Source organism: Pristiophorus japonicus, chromosome 9 (genome assembly GCF_044704955.1).
Source record: "Pristiophorus japonicus isolate sPriJap1 chromosome 9, sPriJap1.hap1, whole genome shotgun sequence".
NCBI classification, from domain to species: Eukaryota; Metazoa; Chordata; class Chondrichthyes; family Pristiophoridae; genus Pristiophorus; species Pristiophorus japonicus.
The window spans coordinates 63,061,530-63,088,699 of record NC_091985.1 but is presented as its reverse complement, the minus strand read 5'-3'; the positions used below and the strand labels follow the sequence as shown (position 1 = coordinate 63,088,699).

The following is a 27,170-nucleotide window of genomic DNA, read 5'->3' as shown; positions in this document are numbered from 1 at the left end:
ATGCGATTTTTGAATTCCCTACCTGAAATTTTTGTTGTAGAATAATCCTGTTAACTGACGGAGGGACTGTTAGAGGTTCTTCGTTTTGCAGAAAAGCTTAAAAATCCAAGGTAAATTTCAAGCACATGTGGCTGAACTGTCGACGATGCCAGAGTCCAGATGTCCAGAGTCCATGCCTATGGGAATAATAGGGTGTCTCAAGATATCAGAATTACCTCTAGATTTGACTATTCCAATGCACTCCTTGCCGGCCTCCCATGTACCCTACATAAACTTGAGGTCACCAAAAACTCGGCTGCCCGTATCCTAACTCGCAATAAGTCCTGTTCACCCATCATCCCTGTACTCGCTGACCTACATTAAGTAACGCCTCAATTTTAAATTTCTCATCCTTGCTTTCAAATCCCTCCATGGCCTCACCCCTCACTATCTCTGTAATCTCGTCCAGCCCTACAACCCCCCGAGATCTCAGCGCTCCTCCAATTGTGCCTCTTGTGCATCCCAATTTTAATCGCTCCACCATTGGTAGCCGTGCCTTCAGCTACATAGGCCTCAAGTTCTGGAATTCCCTCCCTAAACCCTTCTGCGTCTCTACCTCTCTTTCCTCCTTTAAGCCACTCCTTAAAACCTACCTCTTTGGCCACCTTTTCTGCCCTAATATCTCCTCATGTGGCTCAGTGTCAAATATTGTTTTTTGACACTCCTGTGAAGTGCCTTGGGATGTTTTACTATGTTAAAGGGACATTGAAGTAATCTTGCAGGCGTGATGAGCCCATCCTGGTCATGCAAATGGCCCCATGCTCTCAATTTGGGCATAGGCGAACGAGGGTTCAGTTCTGCTGAACTTGTGCCAGCAGAGTGGAACTCCAGGAATTTCAGCGACCTTGTGTTTAAATGTGTTCTCCACAGTATATTTCTTTCAAGAGTTTTCTATCAACTGTCAGCGAGCATACAGGAGGTTAAACTTTTCAAATCAGTAGAAAGCATTAGGTTTAACTATTCATTTAAGAAACCTGAGGAATAAAGATAGATTTAAAAAAATCTTCTTTGGAAGTGCTTGTTTCATGGAATTTTGGAAACACATAAGACAGAACATTGGGAAGTAAAGTAGCAAAAATAGCTATTTGAAAGACGACAAAATGCAAGTACAAAGACAATTTTTAAACTAGATTACTAAGACAAACATCAACTATACCCAGCATTACTAACTCAGCACAAATACAGGATGTCATGCTACACTAATCTTTATTATAAACCCATATGTGCAACCAAACGCAACAAAGCTAATTAAACACACATGCAACAACTTAATAAAGGGGTCAAAAGTTAAGCAGTGCAACAATTTCCATTTGTTGCTTGACTTTTCATTTGCTGTTAGATATTAACAGATATTAACCAACTGCTGTATATTGCCAGCAATTATTATTTTTAAGAGAGCATAAAGATGGAATGCTGTTAATTTATTTCCATTTCACTTCCCCCTTCATCACTTTTACTTCCCACAGAGCTGGCTTCTTGTTTGGTCACTAAAGAACAGCAATAATGTATAATGCCACCTATTTCCCTTGAGGAAATCACCTTGGCACACTTCAGCTTGATTCCTGTAGCGAGTTGATTCCCATAATTGTTGCATTGATAAATGGATCTGTAGATGCAGGCAACTGCAGTGCAGCAATATTTATACTGAGCAGTGCTGTTCAGAGTTGAGTAACATAGAGAATAGTGGGTAGGGGGGAATGATCAAAAGGCTTATCGTGGAGGTTCAAATTATGCTATGAACCTTGAGCGGTTCACAACTGTTACGTAAACTCAGAACTGAAATTACTACTTTGAAATTAACCTCTTGGTATCTGTCTTAGACTGTACTGCCAAATTCCCTGGGGTGGTTTTATCTTGCCAGCAGCAGAGTCAAGGTGTGCATTGATAGATAGCGATGTTGGTGTGCGATGATGATGTCCACTGAAGGATTAGTGATTGTGACATAGTCACTGGTATTTGTAAAAGTAATGATGTGGAAATAACAGCCCCGAAATCCCAGATGTGCGGTGGTGAGGAATTTCCAGTCGCTAGTCTGGGCCGCCAGATGTGCAGTGGTGAGGGCTATCCAGCTGCCGCTCTGACCCAGCATTGACCCCATCTCAAATCCTGGAGATGGGATTATTTACATGAAGTGTGTGGGTACCTACACCATTTTTGGTGCTCCCTGGATGTCTGTCCTGCAGTGCAAGGAATTGTGGAAGGGTGGGGGGGGGGGGGGGCAGAAAGGAGAAATATTGGTGTGGTACCTTGATACTTGAGTACTAGCTGTTCTAGCTGAAGAGATGAATTATTCAGAAAAGTGCTGGCAATATCTTTGTTATTGGCTTCTTAATGGCAATCTACCGCTGTATAATTAATTAAACCAACATTAGTCCCCCAGTTCAACAACAACAGCAACATTTATATAGTGCCTTTAATGTAGCCAAACATCCCAAGGCGATTCACGGTAAGTATTCCTGCATCATGCAAGTGTCTTTCACGTTGGCTGCAAATGAGATGGAATTGGCGGGATTTCTGACGGGAATGCTGTCCGGACAGTTCTGCTTCTTTCAATGAAATCAGTACGGAAAGCAGGCAACCACTAGCACCTACTCCCTCCCATTGTACTTTTGTATGGTGGCCAGAAAGAGGCAGAGACTCAGTAAAGTGGGAACCGTACCAAAAATCCACCCCTCCTTCCCCTCTGTGACTTGCTTTCACATTCAAAAAGCGCTGCGATTTCAGAGTTAACATTTATAATACAATGCAGTTTCAAAATTGTTTATGCAATTTATTATTTAATAAGGATCGAGGATACAAAGAAAATGAAGCCACACTATTAAAAAAGGGATTTTTTGTTTTACACAACACTTGATATGGTTATGCTGGTGCTTTGTGCTTCACTCGCTCACTGGTGGAATATTTTTTTCAATTCCAGAACTATTGTGGTAAGAGTGGTTTAGCTCTTCACTAATTGTCAGTGTGTGTGCTGTTTATTTTAATTTACTTATGTTGACTGCCACAAAAAAGCTTCTTTGAAGTAAGTTATTTTGCTGATATTGGGTTATTTTTGCGAACATCGCCACACTTACTATCCCGTGACCTCACACTGCCTCCACACTGGTAACTTTTAAAACTGTTAAAATAAAAAATAAATTCAATTTTCTTTAACTGTAATCAATAAAGGATTGAATTTTTTTTAACTCACAATAACTTGTTTAAAAATCCAATCTACAGCAAGAGAAATTAAATGGAAATAGCACAAGATATTCCATTATCTTAATAACATTTTGATTTTCTCCAATCTGAGGAATGAAGAATTCTCTTTTTCTGCTTTTAGATTTTAAAAAATGATTCATTTTTTATTCCCTTTTCCAGGGCCACATGTCATCCCTCTAATTGAAAGGCTGTTTGAGGGTACACCAATAAAGTCTACAGTAAGCCTGTCTTCTTCATGAGGAGACTTAGTTTACCTTTCTCTGATTTGGATTGATTTTCCATGTGAAAAAAGACAGAAGGAAAGAACTAGCACTTAGGTGAAGAAAGACTTGCATTTATATAGCGCCTTTCACGACCTCAGGATATCTCAAAGTGCTTTACTTTTGAAGTACAGTCACTGTTGTAATGTTGGAAACGTGGTAGCCAATTTGCGCACAAGCAAGCTCCCACAAACAGCAATGTGATAATGACCAAATAATCTGTTTTTTTTAGTAGGGATAAATATCAACCAGGAAACTGGGGATAACCCCACCTGCTGTTCTTCAAAATAGTGCCGTGGGATCTTTTACGTTCACCTGAGAGAGCAGATGTCTCATCTGAAAGACGGCGCCTCTGACAGTGCAGCACTCCACTGGAGTGTCAGCCTAGATTTTTGTGCTCAAGTCTCTGGGGTGGGACTTGAACCCATAACCTTCTGACTCAGAGGTGAGGGTGCTACCAACTCAGCCACTGACTGACACATTATCATGTTGCTCAGAAACATCTTAAAGCAATTTGTTGTATTTGTTTGAAGTACAGTCAACATTGTCACCATTTTATGCCCAGCAATGTTCCATAAATGACAATGACATGACTGTTAATCTCTTTTTGGTCCCGTTGGCTGAGAGAGGAATGAATGCCAGAAGAATCCCTGCTCTTCAATAATTGCCATTGGATCTTTAGTACCCACCTGAACCACTAGAACAAGCAAATGGGAGATTGATTTACCGTATCATCCAAAGGATAGCACCTCTGACTTGCAGTACTTCCTCAGTATTACCTACATTATGTGCATGTCTTGAAGTGGAGCTTGAACCCTCAACCTTCTGAGTGAGCGGTGAGAGAGCTATTTGCCAACTGAGCCAAGCTGATATTTTTTGATAAATTTGTTTTTATATTTGTAATTGACGTTAACTGCTTTCAATTAGGCAATACACAGCCCACTTTACAAAGAATCTACATGAGACACATTGCTTTTGATGTGAGGTCAGTAATACTGGAATTGCATCAGGTACTTAAGTATCATCTGCCTGGTCTTTCACGGTTAAGCCGACAACAGGATTTAAAACTTGGAACGGGTAAAAGGCAACAGGGTTAATGCACAAAATGAAATCCTTTGTGTCCTATTGTTCACTAAAGAAAGAAACAGTTAATTGCTTTACCTCAAGCTAACAGTTGCTTTTGACATCTATTAAATCACGGTTGTTTGTGTTTCTGGAATGTACATTATGTCCTGTAACCTTTAGCCCCCAATTACCATTACTACTGCATAAAAACAAACATGTTTACTTGTTCAACTGTTGCCATCTGTAAATAGCAAATTGGACCACCACAGTGTAATATGTAATTTAATCCAAACTGACTGCCTGGTGTAAGTTTAAATGTTCCTTTCTTTAAACTATTCTATAATTAATAAATAGCAAAACATGTAATGGTTATGAAATTATCTGGATAAAGGTCACACTTGGGTTTTGTTTTATCATTCCAACAACTTGAATTTATATAGCGCCATTAACATGGTAAAATGTTCTAAGGCGCTTCACGGGAGTATGTTTAGACAAACATTTACACTGAGTCAAAGAAGGAGACATTAGGACAGATGAATAAAAGCCTGATCAATGAGATAGGTTTTAAGGAGTATCTGGAGGGAGGAGAGAAAGGTAGCGAGGTAGAGAGGTTTAGGGCTTTATTTTCGCCACCATTGGACACTTTTTTTGGCGTCTGCTGATTTTTTTTTGAGCAATCTTAATTTTGCAACTTTCCTCAAAGTTTGTATGCCGGCAGTGACTGTCAGCGCCAGATTTTTTGTACGCAAGGTTTTTTGGCGCAAGTCTGGTTGAAAACTGATTTCCGAGCTGTTTTTGGCATTTTTTGGCCATTTAACCGATTTTCGCCAACACCGATTTTTTTCAGGGCGGCGCACAGTGGCCTTAAGCACCGATCAGAAAATCCCCACGTTAACTTAAGGAAATTGGCGCTGAGTATATTTCTGAGTTTTTGGAGTGAGGAGAGAAGACAATTTAAAACACAAATTCATGATGATTTTTGCAGAGGGAACTCGGAAAATAACTCGGAAAGTTAATTTTTCCCACAGAATGTTTTTGAGAATGGGCAAATTACGACTCCACCCCACCCCACCACAGAATCTCTGTTCACAGAGCTCCAGGCACGGGTCGTAGGAGTACCAGCCGGCCGGTGGCAGGATCATTCCCTCGGCTGGACACAAGCATAGGAGCTCGGCACTTGGATTCCATCCGTTGATCCCCCCACCACCGCCGCGACCCCCGGGCTTCTTTCCAAGCTGGAAAGAAGCCCCGGGAGGGGGCGGTGGGGGGTGTCGGGTGGAATCCAAGCGCCGGGAACCTGTGTTTCTGTCTGGCCGAGGGAGCGATCCTGCCGGCATGCACTCCGAACTGTGCATCGGAGACAGCAAAATAGCAAACATATGCATTTCGGCAAAAGCTATAATTAAAGTGCCATAAATCACTGTGCTTCGTGTCTCCATAGAGACAGAGCTTAGTGTTGCATATGCACAGATCAGGGTGTGGTCCATTCGACTAGGGTATCACCCAGCAAAGGTGTGAGTGCTTCAGTAAATACTGTCTCACAATAACAAGAATAACAAAATTAAGAATAATAATTATGGGTGCAACTATTACTATGCCTCATGTAATAAGGTTGATTTGCATGCATGCCATACGGAGGCGATGGTTAATACGATGGCATTAATGGGAAAGAGGCCATACCCTAAATCTACAGGTACAGGCGCTGATACCTACACCTGAGTGAGGCAGACTGCATTCGCAGGCTGCATTTTACAAAGGAGATCATCACCGAAGTCTGCCAGTTAATTAGGGCAGACATACAGCCAAGAAGTGGCAGGAGGACTGCCCTACCTGTGGAAGTGAAGGTCACTGCAGCACTTGCCTTCTATGCTTCAGGCTCATTTCAAGCAGCAACTGGGAACATGTGCTGCATCTCGCAGCATGCCACACATTGCTGCATTCGACAGGTGACTGCTGCACTGTATGCCAAAAGGGACCAGTTCATCAGTTTCCCTATGACCACGCATGCAATGCGAGACAGGGCTGTTGGGTTCTCCAGAATTGCTGGCTTCCCAAACGTACAGGGTGCGATCGACTGCACCCACATCGCTTTGAGAGCACCTTTGGATGACTCCGAAGTTTATCGCGACAGGAAAGGGTTCCATTCCCTAAATGTCCAGCTTGTCTGCGACGATATGCATTGGATCGTGGCAGTGGATGCCAAATATCCAGGTAGCATCCATGATGCTTTCATCCTACGTGACAGCATTCTAATATGATGTTTCAGGAGCTGCCAGATGGGAACAGCTGATTGCTCGGGGACAAAGGGTCGGGCTCACCACCTGGCTTATGACCCCCCTATGCAATCCCTGCACTGAGCCAGAGCGTCGGTACAACGTGTCACACATAACGACACGGAGCATCATAGAATGGACAATTGGCACACTGAAGCAGCGTTTCTGATACTTGGACCACTCTGGAGGCTACCTGCAATACACCCCTCACCACGTCGGTCAGTTCACTGCACAACTTGGCCATCATGGAGAAACATTAAAATGAAAGCCACATAGCTACACGCAACATCGTCGAAAATACAATTGGAATGTCCTGGTGCCTCTTCTGTCTCAATAGAGACGTCCAAGGTGGCCGCAGGTTCATCCCCATCTGTGGCTTCCATAAATTGTTCCTCCTCTTCCTCCTCTTGTTCTGTGGTGGTAGATATTTCTTCCTCCTCCTCCTTTTCTCTTCCTCAGATTCGATCTCCACTGTCGTCTCTGGTTGACCTTCAAAGCGCATTTGAGCTTATTAGAACATAAGGGTACACATTACCGAGAAATGTTACATATTAATACATCATGTGAATTTCACTGCCCCAGAAAGCTGTCGCGGCTGCATCCCCTGCTCTTGTTGGCTTCTTATGCACAAAGGCTGCATGCATGACATGATATGACATGATATCATTCGTATATTGCATTATAATTACAGGACATTAAATTACTTTTTAAAACTGTTTGATACATTACTCACAAGGACATTACATTACTTTTTAAAACTGTTTGATACATTACTCACAAGACGCCTAGTGGGGTTCCGCAAGACCACGGGTGGTGGCCGAACGGCTTTCATGGCCCACGAGCACGGCTGCATGCTCCTTGAGGTCAGTCAGTGGTTGCAGCTGAGCAGTGCCTCCTCCAGTGCGCCTCTGCTCGCTGCGGTTGTTAGATATCTTCTTCTTCAAATGAGAAAAGAGCATGGCATAAGCTAATTGACTAGATAGTATCATGGAAACACAACAGTTTCAAATGTTACATGCAAATAGGATCAACAATTGATACACGATTGTAACAAAGCTCAGCATGTTTAGGAGCTACAGCTTGACACATAGATCTCTCTATACTGCAGCAGCCAGAGAGACTTAAAAAGGGCACAGGTTGATAGCCCTGTCCTGACACTAGCAGGGAATATGTGTATGCATATATGTATGCATGTATGCATTTATTCATGTATGTATGTATGTAAATAACTTACAACATTTACAACAACTAATTAAATCAATACAATATAAAATCTGTACTACTCTTGCTGACACCACCAGGCTGTTCCAGCATTTGCGGCACTGGTCAGGCCCCCTCACCTCGTGGGACGCCGAGGAGACGATGTCCGCGATCTGGACCCAAATTTTCCGGTAAGCCCAGGGTGGAGGTTTCCCACTGCCACCCCGGGTTAATTCGGCCCACCTGGAGTGCACCTCCTGGACGAGGGCTTCATTCACCTCGTCGGAGAAAGGCTTTGCCCTCTTCCGATCCCCCTCCACATTGTCCGATGATGACATTTTTATTCTATTTTTTATCTGTCACTCTCTTATATATATGAACTGCTTTTATATATATAAACTGCTTTTATATATTTATATATCCAATCTGTCACTCTCTATTCTTTATTTCTTTCTCTCTCTCTAACTGCTTTCCTCCTTTCCTTTTTCTCTCTCTCTCTCTCCCCCTCAGCAATGGTCTTCTGTGCATGTGTGGCTGACCCCTGACCTCCCGAAACGCTGGCAAAGCTGTCCACTAAAAGAAAAATCACATTCGCAGAAGGCCGTTGCTAGGGAAGCTTTTGCCTTCCACATCGCTGGCCGTTCGCTGGTCACACGTCACATCGCTGACCTTTCGCTTCACCCATTCACTTCGCTGGCCTATCGCTGAGTGGAAAATCACGATCCAAAAAAATGGCCGCTGTTCCAGCGATCAGTAAGGCTGACACATCGACCATTGCTGGAACATTGCCATTTTTTGGGCGATAGCCAGCAAAGTGGAAAGTCTAGCCCAAAGAATATGCATTTTTATGACACTTTTCACGAATGTCCCAAAGTCAATAAAATACGTTTTTGATTATGCGGTCAAGTCTCTGAAGTAGGGCAAGAGTGCTACCACTGAGCCAAGGTTGATACTTTGATATAGCTGGTCCAGTTCAGCTTCAGTCAATGGTGACCCCCAGGCTGTCGATGGTGGGGGACTTGGTGGTGGTGGTTCCATTGAAAGTCAATGGGAGCTGGTTGGGGAGTTGCATGCATTTGAAGGCTGACCAGATCTACCATTCTCTCTTCAGCCACTATTGCTGACCAAACAAAGTAATGGTGGTAGACAATTCCTGCCTTTGGTGGCAAAATCCACTTAGGGGTTTCAGCCCAATGAACTTGACCACCTGCTTTTTTGAATAGGTTTTAGAAAAAAGATGCCCACCTACCTGAAGCTGCTGTGGCCACGCGAGATTCCGATCCTGAGGCCTCTCCTGATTGCATGTCGCAGCACGAGCATGTCAGGACATGCACAGGCCTGGAGCAGGAGTCACATGGCTCTGGGCAGCCAATCAAGTGCAGTATATTCTCATTCATAGTAATAGGAGTTTCGTAAGTCTGAAACTCCTATTACTATGAATGAGAAACACCCCCAAAACACTAATAAAAAATAGAAAAAATGCACAACATATTTTTATTAATTTAAATTAAGGTTATTAATGTATTTAAAAAATATATATTTTCCCGATTTTTAAAAAAGTTTTTAAAATTATGCTTTAAAATAAACATACTATAGTGGAGAGGGTTTTTAACAATAAAATGTGTTTTTATAACTTTATTTTCAAATGTTTTTGTGTATCTTAAAACTCTTTCATCAGGCGCACGAGTTTTGAGGACATTTTCTGGGCAAGAGATGCGTAAATCCCACAATTTTGCCCTTGCAAATGTCCTCGTTCCCGAGATGCGGAGGATCTGTCAAACCAGAAACTTGACAGATCGGAAAAGCCGGTTTGCAGCACATGCGCATTGCGCGTCCCTAATCACCCTTGAGAAGGTGGCCAGCAGCACCGGAGAGACCTGCCCTTGGCAGCAGTAGAAAGTGGGTGCCTGTTTCCGGGGCATCTGAAGGTGCGCGATAGAATTCTTTCAACTTTTAAATTTGACATACTGGCCGAGCGTGATCAGTTGCCCTGTAATCCATTGGTCTCGGCTTGAGGACCTTTGGATTTAAAGCCTTCCTTTGCCTCTTTAATAATGCTGGACACTAGAATGCAGCGGTGTTCCCACCATCCAGCATTTTTTAATTATTTGTGGGCGTCACTGACAAGGCCAGCATTTATTGCTCATCCCTAATTACCCTTGATCAGATGGAGGTGAGCCGCCTTCTTGAACCGCTGCAGTCCGTGTGGTGAAGGTACTCCCACAGTGCTGTTAGGGAGGGAGTTCCAGGATTTTGACCCAGTGACAATGAAGGAACATCGATATACTTCCAAGTCAGGAGGGTGTGTGGCTTGGAGGGGAATGTGGAGGTGGTGGTGTTCCCATGCGCCTGCTGCCCTTGTCCTTCTGGGTGGTAGAGGTCATGGGCTTGGGAGATGCTGAAAAAGTGGCCATGGCGAATTGCTGCAGTGCATCTTGTAGATGGTACACACTGTAGCCATGGTGCATCAGTGGTGCAGGGAGTGAATATTTACGATGGTAGATGGGGCACCAATCAAGCAGGCTGCTTTGTCCTGGATGGTGTCGAGCTTCTTGAGTGTTGTTGGAGCTGCACTCTTTCAGGCAAGTGGAGAGTATTCCATAACACTCCTGACATTGCCTGGAACTTGTGTGGCGCGAATGTTACTTGCAACTTAGCAGCCTAAGCCTGAATGTCATCCGGATCTTGCTACATGCGGGCATAGACTGCTTCACCAGTTGAGGAGTTGCAAATGGAACTGAACACTGTGCAATCATCAGTGAACATCCCCACTTTTAATCTTATGATGGAGGTAAGGTCACTGCTGAAGCAGCTGAATATGGTTGGGCCTAGGACACTGCCCCAAGGAACTCCTGCAGTGATGTCCTGAGACGAGCTGAGATGATAGACCTCCAACAACTACAACCATCTTCCTTTGTGGTAGGTATGACAGGATATGGCAGGACTGCAGAGCTTTGAGCTGATCCGTTGATTGTGGGATCGCTTAGCTCTTCCGTTATTTAGCATGCAGGTAGTCCTGTGTCGCAGCTTACCAAGGTTGGCACCTCATTCTTAGGCATGCCTGGTGCTGCTCATGGCATGCTCTTCAACACTCCTCATTCAACCAGAATTGGGTCCCTGGCTTGATGGTAATGGTGGAATGAGGGATATGCTGGGCCATGAGGTTACAGATTGTGGTGGAATACAATTTTGCTGCTGCTGATGGCCCACATTGTCCATTGATGCCCAGTTTTGAGCTGCTAGACCTGTTCTGAATCTATCCCATTTAGCACGGTGGTAGTGCCACACAACACGATGGAGGGTGTCCTCAGTGTGAAGACAAGATTTTGACTCTACAGTGACTGTGTAGAGGTCACTGCTACTAATGCTGTCATGGACAGATGCATCTGTGACAGGTAGATTGGTGAGGACGAGGCCAAGTAGATTTTTCCCTCATGTTGATTCTCTCACCACCTACTGCAGGCCCACTCTGGCAGCTATGTCCTTCAGGACTCGGCAAATTTGGTCAGTATGGTGCTACCGAGCCACTCTTGATGATGGACATTGAAGTCCACCACGCAGAGTACATTCTGTGCCCTTGTTAACCTCCACGCTTCTTCCAAGTGGTGTTCAGCCTTTTCCAAGACATCAAGTCATCAGATCTAGAAAGTGCTGTAGATTGTCAGACTGCAGGAGATTTGTTGATGAGCCAGCAGAGCAGCCATTGTAATAATAACACTGTAACTGGTAGATTCTGTTATTTTCCACAGCAACGCCCAAATTTCAGCTGTTCAGAGCAGCTCTAATAGCGAGTGTCAATTTTATCTCAATTTTGGGCAGTTAAGGCTCACACAGGTGCCAAGCAATCCATGTAGGATTGTTTACTTTTTTATCATTGGCTTGAGTAGAATGGGGAATAATATTAAGAGGTAGCAGAAGGCACAGCTTTCATCAAAGCTATGGCCACTAATTTCTGTCACTATTAGAATCATAGAATCATAGAAGTTTACAGTGCGGAAGGAGGCCATTTCGGCCCATCGTGTCCGTGCCGGCCAACAAGAGGTTATCCAGCCTAATCCCACTTTCCAGCTCTAGGTCAGTAAACCCTGCAGGTTACGGCACTTCAAATGCACATCAAAGTACATTTTAAATGTGGTAAGGATTTCTGCCCCTACCAACCTTTCAGGCAGTGAGTTCCAGACTCCCACAACCCTCTGGGTGAAGACATTTCCCCTCAAATCCCTTGTAAACCTACCAATTACTTTAAATTTATGCCAACTGGTTGTTGACCCCCTCTGCTAAGAGAAATAGGCCCTTTCTATCCACTATATCTAGGCCCCTTGTCATTTTTTACACCTCAATGAGGTCTCCCCTCAGCCTCCTCTGTTCCAAGGAAAACAAACCCAGCCTGTCCAATCTGTCCTCATAACTAACATTCTCCACTCCTGATAACATCCTTGTAAATCTCCTCTGTACCCTCTCCAGTGCAATCACATTTTTCCTGTAATGCAGTGATCAGAACCACACGCAGTACTCCAGCTGTTACCTAACCAGTGTTTTATACAGTTGAAGCATAACCCCCCTGCTCTTGTATTCTATGCCTTGGCTAATAAAGGCAAGCATTCTGTGTGCCTTTTTAACCACCTTATCTACCTGGCCTGCTACCTTCTGGGATCTGTGGACATGCACTCCAAGATCCCTTTGTTCCTCTACAATTCTCAGTGTCTTACCATTTAATGTGTATTCCCTTTCCTTATTAACCCTCCTCAAATGTATTACCTCACACTTCTGTGGATTAAATTCCATTTGCCACTGTTCTGGCCACCTGACCAGTTGATTGCTACCATCCTGCAGTCCACAGCTTTCTTCTTCATTACCAACTACACAGCCGATTTTAGTATCATCTGCAAACTTCTCAATCATACCCCTATGTTCAAGTCTAGATCATTGATGTATACCACAAAAAGCAAGGGACCTAGTACTGAGCCCTGCAGAACCCCACTGGAAACATCCTTCCAGTCACAAAAACATCCATCAACCATTACCCATTGCTTCCTGCTTCTGAGCCAATTTTGGATCCAATTTGCCACTTTGCCCTGGATCCCATGGGCTTTTACTTTAATGACCAGTCTGCCATGTGGGACCTTATCAAAAGCTTTGCTAAAATCCATATACACAACATCATGCGCACTGCCCTCATCGACCCTCCTGGTTACCTCCTCAAAAAATTCGATCAAGTTATTCAGACATGACTTGAATATAGGGAAAATGATTAGCTGTGTGGGAAACTTAGCCCACATGTTTAGTAGACACGTTGAGGTGGGTAGGCATTCAACCAGGTTTCCTGTTGGTCTAAATAACACTACAGTGGGTTATAAGATTTGAATTTTGGTTTCAGTTCATATCCACCTTAATTTTTGACCTTTTAACCAGAAGGTGAAACCAGAAGAGAACTGAGTGCTCAAAAATTTTCCCTTATCCACATCCAACTGCTATTTCTTGCTGTAATTTCATATTTGGTTGAAAGTTTGAGCTCATCAAGGTGAGGTGTGTTATAACTAGTGGATGGATCACTTTTCTAGTTTCAGCTCCCTATATCAGTATCAAGCACTCCCAGCTGAGGTACAGAAAGAGCTAGATGCAGAACAATGTACCTTAACTCTAACCTCAGAAGAGCATCTCATGGCCTGGCATATCCTTCACTCTACCTTTACCATCAAGCCAGGGGATCAACGCTGGTTGAATGAGAAGTGCAGAAGAACATGCCTGAAGCAGCACCAGGCATACCTAAAAATGAGGAACCAACCTGGGGAAGCTGCAACACAGGACTACATGCATGCTAAGCAGCGGTAGGAGCATGCTATAAACAGAGCTAAGCGATACAACATTCAACGGCACTGACTCACCAATAACCTGCTCACTGATGCTCAGTTTGGGTTCTGCTAGGCCCACTTGGCTCCAGACCTCATTACAGCTTTGGTCTAAACATGGACAAAAGAGCTGAATTCCAGAGGTGAGGTGAGAGTGACTGCCCTTGACATCAAGGCAGCATTTGACTGAGTGTGGCATCAAATAGCCCTCATAAAATTGAAGTCCATGTGAATCAGGGGGAAAACTCTCTACTGGTTGGAGTCATACCTAGCACAGAGGAAGATAGTTGTGGTTGTTGGAGGTCAATCATCCCAGTCCTAGGACATCTCTGCAGGAGTTCCTCAGGACAGTGTCCTAGGCCCAACCATCTTCAGCTGCTTCATCAATGACCTTCCCCCCATCACAAGATCAGAAGTGAGGATGTTCTCTGATGATTGCACAGTGTTCAGTTCCATTCACAACTCCTCAGAAAATGAAGCAGTCCATGCCCACATGCAGAAAGATGTGGATGACATTCAGGCTTGGGCTGATGAGTGGCAAGTTATATTCGCACCATACAAGTGCCAGGCAATGACCATCTCCAACAAGCGAGAGTCTAACCACCTCCCCTTGATATTCAACGGCATTACCATCACTGAATCTCCCACCATCAACATCCTGGGGGTCACCATTGACCAGAAATTTAACTGGACCAGCCACATAAATACTGTGGCAACAAGAGCAGGTCAGAGGCTGGGTATTCTGTGGCGAGTATCTCACCTCCTGACTCCCCAAAGCCTTTCCACCATCTACAAGGCACAAGTCAGGAGTGTGATGGAATATTCTCCACTTGCCTGGATGAATGCAGCTCCAACAACACTCAAGAAGCTCGATACCCTCCAGGACAAAGCAGCCCGCTTGATTGGCACCCCATCCACCACCTTAAACTCCCTCCATCACTGGCGCACTGTTGCTACAGTGTGTACCATCTGCAAGATGCACTGCAGTAACTCACCATGGCTTCTTCGGCATTACCTCCCAAACCTGTGGCCTCTACCACCCAGAAGGACAAGGGCAGCAAGTGCATGGGAACACTATCACCCACAAGTTCCGCTCCAAGTTCCACACCATCCTCACTTGGAAATATATCGCCATTCCTTCATCGTCACTGGGTCAAAATCCTGAAATTCCCTCCCTAACAGCACTGTGGGAGTACCTTCACCACACGGACTGCAGCAGTTCAAGGAGGCGACTCACCTCCACCTGATCAAGGGCAATTAGGGATGAGCAATAAATGCTGGCCTTGCCAGCGACGCCCACAAATAATTTTTTCAAATGCTGGGTGATAGGAACACTGCTGCATTCTAGTTTCCAACATTATTAAAGAGGCAAAGGGAGGCTTTAAATCCAAAGGTCCTCAAGCCGAGACCAATGGATTACAGGGCAACTGATCATGCTCGGCCAGTATGTCAAATTTAAAAGTTGAAAAAATTCTATCGCGCGCCTTCAGTTGTCCCGGAAACGGGCACCCACTTTCTACTGCTGCCAAGGGCAGGTCTCTCCGGTGCTGCTGGGCAGCCCACCAGGAGCCCACCCAACAGTATTTAAATGTCAGGAGCCACAGGCGGGCACACAGCCTGTCCAGTTGTGGTTCTAGCAGAATTACAGCTGAAGAGGATAATCATGATGAGATTGCCTGTTTGATGCCAGCAGTGTGCAGATATCCATTCGGAACTGAGAGTCCCCCAAACTCTTTTCATGTAGGACCCTTGCAGTCAGCAGACAAAGGAGACTTTCATTCAATTGCTGTGGGCTGCATTTGAACCCAAGACCCTAGGTGAAAAGATTGTGCTGGCTTGTTATCACCTAATGACAGTTAGCATGCAATCGCTGGTACACTCAAAACTGTAACAACCTGTGTATGAATGATATGTGTGTGAACATAAGAATATCTTTTCCATGTGTTAAATTCTATATTATCCTATGTGATGTTAGCACAGTTTGCATGGCCTCTGCTCCTGCCTAGTGACACTCGTCTAATAGAAAAAGAAATGCTTTTGATAAAATGGGGATTTATTCTCAGATCCCATTACAGAGGAGCAGAATCACACAGTGTAAATCTTTGATTGGATTTCCCGTGTAACTGGTACTTGCAGTAAATCAGTTTGTGACCATAGCCAAGGCTTACGTACCCTGCAGTTCAGCATTTGCTGGTAGCAGTACAGAAAAAGCAGGGGTAGGGTTCATAGACAGAGGGTTTCTGTGCGTGTGCATGTGTCTGACAAAATGCAAGAAAGAGTAAAACAACAGATATGTTTTACCACCTACATATCTTTGATATCACCTTCTCCATGGGCCGGATAGTGCCAGGACCACCATACATTGCACTCTAGATTTCCACTGGGGGCTACTAGCTGATCTCACCCCAAACTTAACTCTTAAATGACTGCTTGCCATCTTTAAAGGTGTGCTTCATTTTTTAGCAGAAAAATGGTCGAAGGCAAACAAACCTAGGAACATCAGAACAGAAGAAGGCCATTAAGCCCCTCGAGCATGTTCCACCATTCAATTGCCTGATCTGTACTTCAACTCGACTTACCCACCTTTGATCCATATCCCTTAACACCCTGACCTAATAAAAATCTGTCAATCATGGCCTTGAATTTTCAATAGATCCAGCATCCACAGCCTTTTGGGCATGAGAGTTCCACATTTCCACTACCCTTTGTATGAAAAAATGTTTCCTGATTTCATTCATGGCCTAGCTCCAATTTTAAGGTAGTGTCCCCTTGTTCTGGATTCACCCACCAGAGGAATAGCTTCTGTATATACTCTAGAAAATCTTTTATTATCATTTTAAACATCTCAATCGTCTAAATTCAAAGGAAATCAAGCCAAGTTTTATGCAATCTGTCCATATAAGTTAACTCTTTAAGCCCTAGTATCATTCTAATGATTCTACACTGTACCCCCTCCAAGGCCAATACACCCTTCCTGACATGTGATGCCCCGAAGTGAACGTACAACTTCAGATGAAGCTACCTCAAGACTGTGTACAACTGAAGTACCACTTCCTTCCATTTGTATTTCAATCCCCTTGAGATAAAAACAAACATTCCATTGGCCTTCCTGATTATGTTTTGTTCATGTGCACGTTTAGTGATTGGTGTGCCTGGGCAGCCAAATGTCTTTGCTCCTCCAGAGTTCCTATTGGAGGTTCTAAAAGGGAGGTCTTGCAGCAAAGGATTGCCTCCGTTGGAAGAGGGAACCATACGTCATTCAAAGTATTGCTAGAGCAGCATCATTGCAAGTAATGGAGTGCATAAATACAGTCCCACCTGTGGTCCAAAATTGGAAGGAGATGAGATAGAAATGTTTAGACCCATGCAAGGTTGTCAAGGTAAGTGCTCAAACCCATGGTAACATCTTAAGTGATTGTCTTGTGAAGCTGCTTTATCACTCTTCATTGTAAATTTGGTACAGAGCAAGAATGCAATGAACGTTGTTACATGGCAGAGGTGGAGAGCATTTGCTTTTTGTCTGCTTTCCACAGAAAATATCGTCTACTCCTGATAACTCAATGTCATTTTTACACTAAGAAAGAGATTATCCAATAATTTGATTAAGCAACATAAGCATGCACTGCTTCCCCATCCTACCTGGTCTACAGGACATCTACTACTTAGGGTAGAATCATGCACAGATTGTGTCTCTATGACCTTTGCCATCCTGGGTTGTCCTTTCGGTCTCCTCCTGCTATACTGTGATGTATGACTCAATGGCTGCTACACCTATGCTGTTGGGCAGAAAACACATTTGTACTATGTAATTCTTTCACTGCTGCTGTGAGACTTCAAAATCTTCCCCTTGAAAACACTTTCGAACTTACTTTTCAATGTGACTCTACAGTGAACAAATGCTGCGTAAGATCATCATTCATGACCTGAACAAGGCCATAACAAGCAAAAATAATCTTTTCTCGTACTTTTCACTAATATTGGTTGAACCGTTTTGGTTGGTAGGAATAGTCAGAGTAGCACATTAAACATGAATGGATTGTGCCTGAACTGCTTCATGATCATGGCAGGGTTAAGAAGTTAAGATCCAAAGCTGCCCTTTGGCTCTCTGCAGGGAGTCGCTGCTCTTTTGCTTTGTTTAATCTTTGGCCCAAGTGGCAGGATGATTCACTGAGTTTCCAGCTGAACGGGCACCTCCGTTGTGCCTCTAGGCTGCAGGTCCCGAGTATATAAATGATGCCATCCCTCTGATTTCGGTCATGACTAATAGCAGGGCAAAGCAGCAAGTGGAAGTCCTGCTCTGCTGCACTTCCACCCACTTTAAAAGAGCAGAGTGACTATTTGTACTGGGTTTTTGTGTGTCCTTCTACGCATGTGCGCATTAGACCCCACCCCCTTTTTAAGTATGGGCCCTCGTTTCGGTCGCGCACGTGCAGTGCGACATATAAGAAAGTCGGAAGTCGGAAATGGGAGCCAAACTTCGAGCGGTGTGGAGCTGTACGCTGCCACTGGAGCTGGATTTGCTTCTAGCTTTTGCATTATTTGGAACATTTTCGCAGCCTTCTGTGGGAGAGAAAACATCGAAGGGAGTGGGAGGGAGAGAGAGAGAGAAGACGGTGAGGGGGGAAAGAGAGAGAGACACAGGGGGAGGGGGAGAGAGAGAGATATGGAGGGGAGAGAGAGTGAGACAGGGGAGAGAGACAGCGACTGGGGGGAGAGAGACAGAGACTGCGGGAGAGAGAGGGGAAGCGGGAGAAGTGATCGGAAGGGAGAGAGGGAACTCAGAGAAGATCGATCACGTTCTTCCAACCATCTTTACACCTATTATGCTCATAATAAAGGATGAAACTGAGTACTGTATGCAATGAGTAAGTGTGACCTTAGTTCCTTTAATTGAACTTCAGAGTGCTGGTACAGCATGGGAGCTCTGGTGGTGGTGTGATACAGGTTGCCAAGAGTTACATACATAACATCACTCCCTCGTAAAGTCAATAGTACACTTATTTACAGGGTGAGATGATCTGGGGCTTTTTGCTCCTTTGTCGATCATCTCGGTACAAATGCAGGTGTGGGTGAGTTGGTTGGTTCTTCACTGGGCTGCTGGGCAGCTGACCTTGCCGGGCTGCTGGAGATGGTGAGTTCAGCTTCGTGGAGCATCAGTGCAATTCAGCTTCGTGGTCAACCGTGATGTCAGTTGCCACTTGTGTATGTGTTGGAGGATCGAAGTTAATGGTGTCCTCTTCGGGTTGCTCGTAGCTGTTAGTGAACCGCAATTTGGTTTGGTCCAAGTGCTTTCTACACGTTAGTCCATTGGCTAATTTGACCTGAAACACCCTACTCCTTTCTTTGGCTATGACCGTGCCAGCAAGCCATTTGGGACCATGTCCATAATTGAGTACAAACACAGGGTCATTGACCTCAATATCACGTGACAAGTTTGCGCGATCATGGTACATACTTTGTTGATGCTGCCTGCCCTCGACGTGGTCATGGAGATCAGGATGGACAAGAGAGAGCCTTGTTTTGAGCACCCTTTTCATGAGCAGCTCGTATGGGGGAACCCCAGTGAGCGAGTGGGGTCTGGTGCGGTAGCTGAGCAGAACTCGGGACAGTCGGGTCTGCAGGGAGCCTTCTGACACACGCTTCAAGCTTTGCTTGATGGTCTGAACTGCCCGTTCTGCCTGGCTGCTGGATGCGGGCTTGAACAAGACAGATGTGACGTGCTTGATCCCAAAGCGGGTCATGAATTCCTTAAATTCAGCACTGGTGAAACACGGCCCATTGTCGCTGACAAGGACATCAGGCAGGCTGTGTGTGGCAAACATGGCTCGTAGGCTTTCGATGGTGGTGGTGGACGTGCTTACAGACATTATTACACATTCAATCCATTTTGAATAAGCATCCACACAACCAAGAACATTTTGCCTAGAAATGGGCCCGCAAAGTCAACATGGATCCTAGACCACGGGAGGGCCACGACCACAAATGTAGCGGTGCCTCTTTGGGTGCATCGCTCAGCTGAGAACAAGTGTTGCACTAGTGCACGCATGACTCTAAATCTGAGTCGATGCCGGGCCACCACATATGGGATCTGGCTGTGGCTTTCATCATTACTATGCCTGGGTGGGTGCTGTGTAGTTCGCGTATGAATGTTTCTCTGCCTTTCTTGGGCAAGACCACGTGATTACCCCACAAAAGACAGTCCGCCTGTAAGGACATTTCGTCTTTGCGCCTGTGGAACGGTTTAATCTCTTCCTGCATCTCCGCTGGTACGCTGGACCAGCTCCCATGGCGGACACAGTTTTTTACCAGGGACTGTAAAAGATCCTGGCTGGTCCAGGTCCTGATCTGACGGGCCGTAACGGGTCACTTTTCATTTTCGAATGCATCTATCACCATGAGCAAGTCTGCAGGCTGTGCCATTTCCACCCTAGTGGCGGGCAACGGTAGCCGACTGAGAGCATCAGTGCAATTCTCTGTGCCCGGTCTGTGGCGGATTACATAGTTGTATGCCGACAGAATGAGCGCCCATTTTTGGATGCGAGCAGAGGCATTGGTGTTAATCCCTTTGCTCTCTGAGAATAGTGATATGAGCGGCTTATGGTCAGTTTCTAGCTCAAACTTGAGAGTAAACAAATACTGGTGCATTTTTTTCACCCCATAAACGCACACCAGAGCTTCTTTTTCAATCATGCTGTAGGCCCTTTCGGCCTTGGACAGACTCCTGGATGCGTAGGCGACCGGTTGCAAAATCCTCGATTCGTTAGCCTGTTGTAACACACACCTGCCCCCGTATGACAACACATCGCAAGCTAGCTCTAATCGTTTACATGGGTTATACAGAACAAGCAATTTGTTGGAACATAACACATTTCTGACTTTCTCAAAGGCAGCCTCGTGAATTCCCCCATATCCAGTTGTCTCCCTTGCGCAGTAGCTCATGTAGGGGTTCTAGCAAGGTGCTTAACCCAGGTAGGAAATTACAGAAATAGTTGAGGAGTCCCAGCAACGACCGCAGCTCCGTCATGTTATGTGGTCTCGGCGCTTTCTTGATGGCTTCCGTCTTGGCCTCGGTGGGTCTGATGGCATCTGCTGCGGTTCTTCTTCCCAAGAACTCGACCTCTGGCGTCAGGAAAACACACTTTGAGCATTTCAACCTGAGTCCCACGTGATCTAGCCGACTTAGAACCTCTTCCAGATTCTTCAGGTGTTCGATGGTGTCCCGACCTCTGACCAGTATGTCGTCCTGGAAAACCACAGTGCGTGGCACCGACTTTAGCAGGCTCTCATGTTCCGTTGGAAAATTGCCGCGGCCGAACGAATCCGAAACGGGCATCTGTTACAGATGAACAGACCTTTGTGCGTGTTGATGCAGGTGAGGCCTTTCGAAGATTCCTCCAGCTACTGTATCATGTAGGCTGAGGTCAGGTCCAATTTGGTGAACTTCTTTCCTCCAGCCAGGGTCGCAAATAGGTCGTCTGCCTTGGGTAGCGGGTACTGGTCCTTTAGCGAAAAATGGTTAATTGTTACTTTATAGTCCCCACAAATTCTGACTGTGCCGTCATCTTTGAATACCAGGACAATTGGACTGACCCACTCGTTGAATTCCACCGGCATGATGATGCCTTCTCGCTGCAGCCTGTTCCGCTCAATTTCCACTTTCTCTCGCATCATATACGTACCTCCCGTGCCTTGTGGTGAATGGGTCATGTACTGGGAACCAAGTGGATCCTCACCTTTGCCCCTGAGAAACTTCCAATGCCTGGCTTGAACAATGATGGGAATCTGCTCAGAACCTGGGCACTTGAGGGGTCGTCGACGGATGAAAGTGCTCGGATGTCGTCCCAGTTCCAGCGGATTTTTCCCAGCCAGCTTCTGCCGAACAGTGTGGGGCCATCCCCTGGCACAATCCATAGTGGGAGTTCATGCACTGCTCCATCATAGGAGACTTTTACTTCTGCGCTGCCAATTACAGGGATCAGCTCTTTGGTGTAAGTTCTTTGCTTGGTGTGAATGGGGCTGAGCTTGGGCCTGTGTGCCTTGTTGCACCACAGCCTGTTGAAGGCTTTTTTGCTCATTATAGACTGACTCGCACCCGTGTCCAGTTCCATGAATACTGGAATTCCGTTCAGTTCAACTTTTAACATTACTGGTGGACATTTCGTGGTGAAAGTGTGTACCTCGTACACTTCTGCCTCCTCGGTTCGAGTCTCTAGTTCAGCCTGATCCACCATGGATCGATCTTCCTCTGCAATGTAGTGGTTTGCAGGGTTTGCAGAGTTTGCAGCTCGCCTGCACAGTCGCTGGAGGTGTCCCATTGTTCTGCAGCTGTTGTACGCATAGTGTTTGAAGCGGCATTGAGGGGCCCGATGATCACCTCCACAACACCAATAAGGTGTTAACTGCCTCGCATGAACGATTGATGGCGGACTCTGGGTCATCTGAAGTCATGCAGCAGCCGGCCTATATGTTCTGCCATGTATATTCCTGCTTTAAACGACGTTGTTTTGTGCACAGTACTAGCCGAAACCTCTTTATGCTATGAAATTTGTTTGGTGTTATCGCTGGTGGACATAAATGCCTGGGCTATCGTTATGGCTTTGCTCAGATTCGGTGTTTCAACAGTCAATAGCTTGCGAAGGATAACTTCATGGCCAATGCCAAGCACAAAAAAGTCTCTTAACATTTGTTCAAGGAATCCATCGAATTCGCAATGTCCTGCAAGGCGCCTTAGTTCGGCAACATAGCTCGCCTCTTCCTGGCCCTCCGACCGTTGATATGTGTAGAACCGATACCTCGCCATCAAAATGCTTTCCTTTGGATTTAGATGCTGCCGGACCAGCATACACAATCTTCAAAGGATTTGGTTGTTGGTTTCACCGGAGCTAGAAGATTCTTCATGAGACCATAAGTTGTTGCCCCACAGATGGTAAGGAGGATCGCCCTTCGTTTGGCAGCATTCTCATCCCCTTCCAGCTCATTGGTCACGAAGTATTGGTCGAGTCTCTCCACGAAGTCCTCCCAATCGTCCCCTTCTGAGAACTTCTCCGGGATACCAACAGTTCTTTGCATTTTCGCACGGTTGTTCGTTACCTCGTCGCCAATTATTATGCTCACGATAAAGGATGAAACTGAGTACTGTATGCAATGAGTAAGTGTGACCTTAGCTCTTTTAATTGAACTCCAGAGTGCTGGTACAGCATGGGAGGTCCACTTATATACAGTGCTCCCAAGGGATGCTGTGATCCTTGGGACTCCAACAGGTAAGCCTTCTGGTGGTGGTGTGATACAGGTTGCCAAGGGTTACATACATAACAACACCCACACCCAATTTCTCGGAAAGCTCGGTGCGTGTATGACAAAGGATATAATTGGATGAAATTATGGAAGTCACTGTCACTATTCACTTCATACCCAATAAACCTGTTAACAATCCGTGACCCACACATAATGCCCCATCTATGGCAGGGAGTGGAGGGGGAGTAATGTCAGGAACTTGGGCTGGGATGGGGGTCAGGAACTTGGCTGGGGGCGGCATGAACTTGGGTTGGGTGGGGGTAAGGAACTTGGGCTTGGGGGGGGTTAAGGAACTTTGGCTGGGAGAAGCATGAACTTGGGCTGGGGGGAGGGATGAACTTGGGTTGGGGGGGTAAGGAACTTGGGCTGGGGGATATGAACTTGGGTTGGGGGGGGTAAGGAACTTAGGCTGGGGGGAATGTGAACTTGGGCTGGGGGGCATGAACTTGGGCTGGGGGTAAGGAATTTCGGCTGGGGGATGCATGAACTTAGGCTGGGGGGAATCAGGATCTTGGGCAGATGTTGTCAGGAACTTGTGCTGGGATGGGGAGCTCTATCTTGTCTGGGGTCTGCAGTCAGAATGGCTCAAATTACACTTTGCAAAGTCATTCTGAACTTGGGCTGGGTGGTTCCAATTATACATTCCAGAGAAACTTCTGGGTGCGGCTTATCCTTTAAGGGGACCAATCAGGTCATGTGATCATGGATAGCCAATCAGAACATTTTCTAGTGCAAATAGCTACGTCCTTAAAAGAGACCATGGAATGTTAGGCCCAGAGTCTGTTGCCACTTTGTCCTGACTTTTTAAACACATCTACTTTTTCACAAAATTAACAGAGAGGACAATATTGGAAACCTTTTTGGTACCCTTACCTAACAAAAATCTATTGATCTCGCTCTTGAAAGCTCCAACTTAAATACAGAAAAGCTTTTTTGTCATTTCTGTCTCCAAAATGTTCATACACCCAATAGAAACTGCTGGAGAATCTTTGAACCTCACCCACAAGCAGCTAATCCGTTGCTGAGATTTAAATCTGCTTTTTTTTAAACAACAATGAGTTAGATGTTGCAGTGAGCAGATGCTCGTGGCCCACTTGGCAGTAAACTGTTTTGTTAACCATTGTGCCCACACTCCACTGGCTGCAGCTGACAGGAAAGCCTCCTTTTGAATATGCCATTTGTCTTCCAGCGAAATTAAAGGGTACATTTCCTGGCCAGCGCTACGGGAGTGGAACAGGCATTTGGGGTTTGGAAAATCTGGCTCAGATCAACATAGTAGGGCCAGTGCCACTTTAATGCTGAGCGCCATTTTCTGGCAAGCTTTTTATACTGGTCTCGCCAAAAAGGAGGCACAGCTTCACGTACATACATAGTATAATACGTTGAAAGTCTTGCACATTTTTTGTGCTGCTTAGGACAGGCTTGTGCTGGGTAATCCCTTTACCCATCTGCAGTGGGCTAGCTTGACACTGAATTCAATGTGTAGCTCCTAAAGGGTCCAGGATTTTTTGGCCTTTTTAAAATTTCCAGTATTATCGTACATTTCTAGCTTTAGCTTCTGGTATTAATTTTTGTTGGCCATTCTGTGCTGACAATGTACCATACAGACAGAGGCACTCCTGTCTGAAGTTGATTGAGGAGCATTGCCTGCAGAGGGTTCGATTTACAAAGGAACCTATTACACATGCTGCAAGTAGCCCTGCAGCCCATCTGTAGTGTGTGCACTGCCCTGTCGGTGGTTGTTAAGATCACTGCTGCCCTTAATTTCTATGGCACTGAGGAGATCTGTAACATAAACCAAACAGCTGCACAGAAGCATCAAGCAAGTTAAGGCACCCTGTTCTCCAGAGCTAGCAATTTCATCAGCTTGCCCATGGATAACCAATGCCAATATGACAAAGCACCACAAATTTTAGCGAATGGCAGGATTCCCTAAGGTCCAAGGGGTCCCACATGCTCCCTTCATCAATGGCTAGATTTATGTCGACAGGAAGGGACACCGGCATCTCAATGAGCAGCTATTTTGTGACAAGCAGCACACCATCATGCAGTGAATGCTTGATTCACTGGAATCTGCCATAATGTGCTTTCTGAACTTTCATCCTGTTGAGGACACATCTGGGTTTTAATCCCTTTGAGGATGTGACTTCAGCTGTGTACATGGAGAGAAGACACTTAAAAAGGCATCATGTTCACAGCACTGCTTTCATTTTCCTTTCTCTCTGTCGACTTCAAAAAAATTCAATATTGGATACAAAATGGTACTTGTTGCCCACCCTTTGATTATCCTGTTGTGTCCATATTATCGCTAGCATTGGTACAGTATGGAATAAGGTTAGACCAAAACAAAATCCAATCATAAACACAGCAAAAGTTTTGGCCAGGATGGCTATCACTAGGAGCATGAACTGACGAGTCACTGATTCCGAACTGAGAGTTAAATAATATTGTAAGGAATGTTGTCCTTACTTTTCCAGAGTTCTTTGATGATGTTGTGCATTTTGATCCATAATCAAGCGGCAAGGTCGAACAATGGGATACAGGATATGCACAGCCACGATAATCAGGAATAACTGCCAAGTCACATGCTTGCTGAAATTAAGTTGTGTGTCCAAAATTAATTTAAATGAATTACAATTTTTGCCTAAAATACCTGAGCTTCATCTGATTTATGCCGGCATTCATTGCCTGTTCTTTTGATTTGGCAGAAATTTGAAGAAAAGAACTGTACATTCTATTTCCATGGAACTGTTTGAAATTTAAAAAAATCTAAATCAAACACGCTTTTAAACATCTGTATTTAATATATCAGTTTAGATTATTTTTATGTCTATCTTCTGCCAAAGCTGTTGAAATGTATTTTTAGTTAGGCAATATATTTTTTGTGGATTCTGTAGCAGGGATGTCCTCTTACTTTTTACCCAGATGAGCAGTTCCAAAAATTGGTGCAATGGAAGCACACACTGCAGCTCTGGCAAGATGTTGCCTGTTTGAAATTCAACACGCTGGGCCCAAGTTTCCGCCCTCTGGAAAAACGGCGCCTCTCCATAAGGTGCGCCGACTTTCTGGAATAAAAAAGGCGCCGAAAACTTACCTTGTGATTCTCTGCTCTCCTCAGGACGTCTTCGTGCTCGGCGTGGCGCAGCACAAGGGGTCGGGGGCGGAGCCAGGCCCCAGCGCTGAAAACAGTGCCGGGACCTCTGCACATGTGCGCTAGAGTGTGCGCGCATGTGCAGTAGCTCCAGGCCCCAAAGGCTGCTTGGGAGGGGCCTGATCCTAGCCCTGGCCGAATGGGCTCACAGGGCGAAGATTGGGACTCGGACCTCTCTCCCGTTCAGCTCCCTCCCCTCCCCCCTTCCTCCCATTCAGCCTTCCCCCCTCTTCTACCCCCACTTCTCCCCCCTCCCTCTTCTCCCCCTCCCCTCCCTCTTCTCCCCCTCTTCTCCCTCCCCCCCCCACCACCTGTCGTCGGTGGGGCCCGCCCGCCCGGCATTTCGCTGGGGGCGGGCCCTGCCCAAAGTGTCGGCGGTGTTCAGCCCGTTCAGCCTCTCTCCATTCTCCCCCCTCCTCTACCCCTCCCTCCCTCCCTCCTCCTCTCCCTCCCACCCTCCACCCTCCTCTCCCTCCCCCTCCTCTCCCTTCCTCCCCCATCGTCTCCCTCACTCCCTTCCCCTTCTCCTCTCCCTCCCTCCCTTCCCCCCTCCTCTCCCTCCCTCCCCCTCCTCTCCCTCTCTCCCTGCCCCTCCTCTCCCTCCTCTCCCCCTCCTCTCCCCCTCCTCTCCCCCCTCATCTCCCCCCTCCCTCCACCCCTCTCCCCCCTCTCCTCTCCCCCCTCTCCTCCCCGCTCCTCCCCCTCCTCTCCCTCCATCTCCTCCCCCATCCTCTCCCTCCCTCCTCTCCCTCCCTCCTTCCCCCTCCTCTCCCTCCATCCACCCTCCCTCCCCCCATCCCTTGCTGTCAGAAACACAGAGACACTGACAGAGACAGAGAGA

At 45.8% G+C, this 27,170-nt stretch overlaps 1 long non-coding RNA gene across 2 annotated transcripts in view; it reads right to left on the bottom strand.

Annotated features, from left to right (window-relative positions):
* Positions 1-2,831: 2,831 nt before the first annotated feature.
* Positions 2,832-27,170, bottom strand: part of LOC139273070 (uncharacterized) — a 74,296-nt gene continuing 49,957 nt past the window's right edge. For both annotated transcript variants that reach the window (XR_011595007.1, XR_011595008.1), the window contains exons 2-4: positions 17,524-17,660; positions 7,614-7,773; positions 2,832-7,324 (exon numbers count right to left, since the gene is read on the bottom strand). This is a non-coding gene — a long non-coding RNA (uncharacterized lncRNA). The remainder of the gene's footprint in view (positions 7,325-7,613; positions 7,774-17,523; positions 17,661-27,170) is intronic.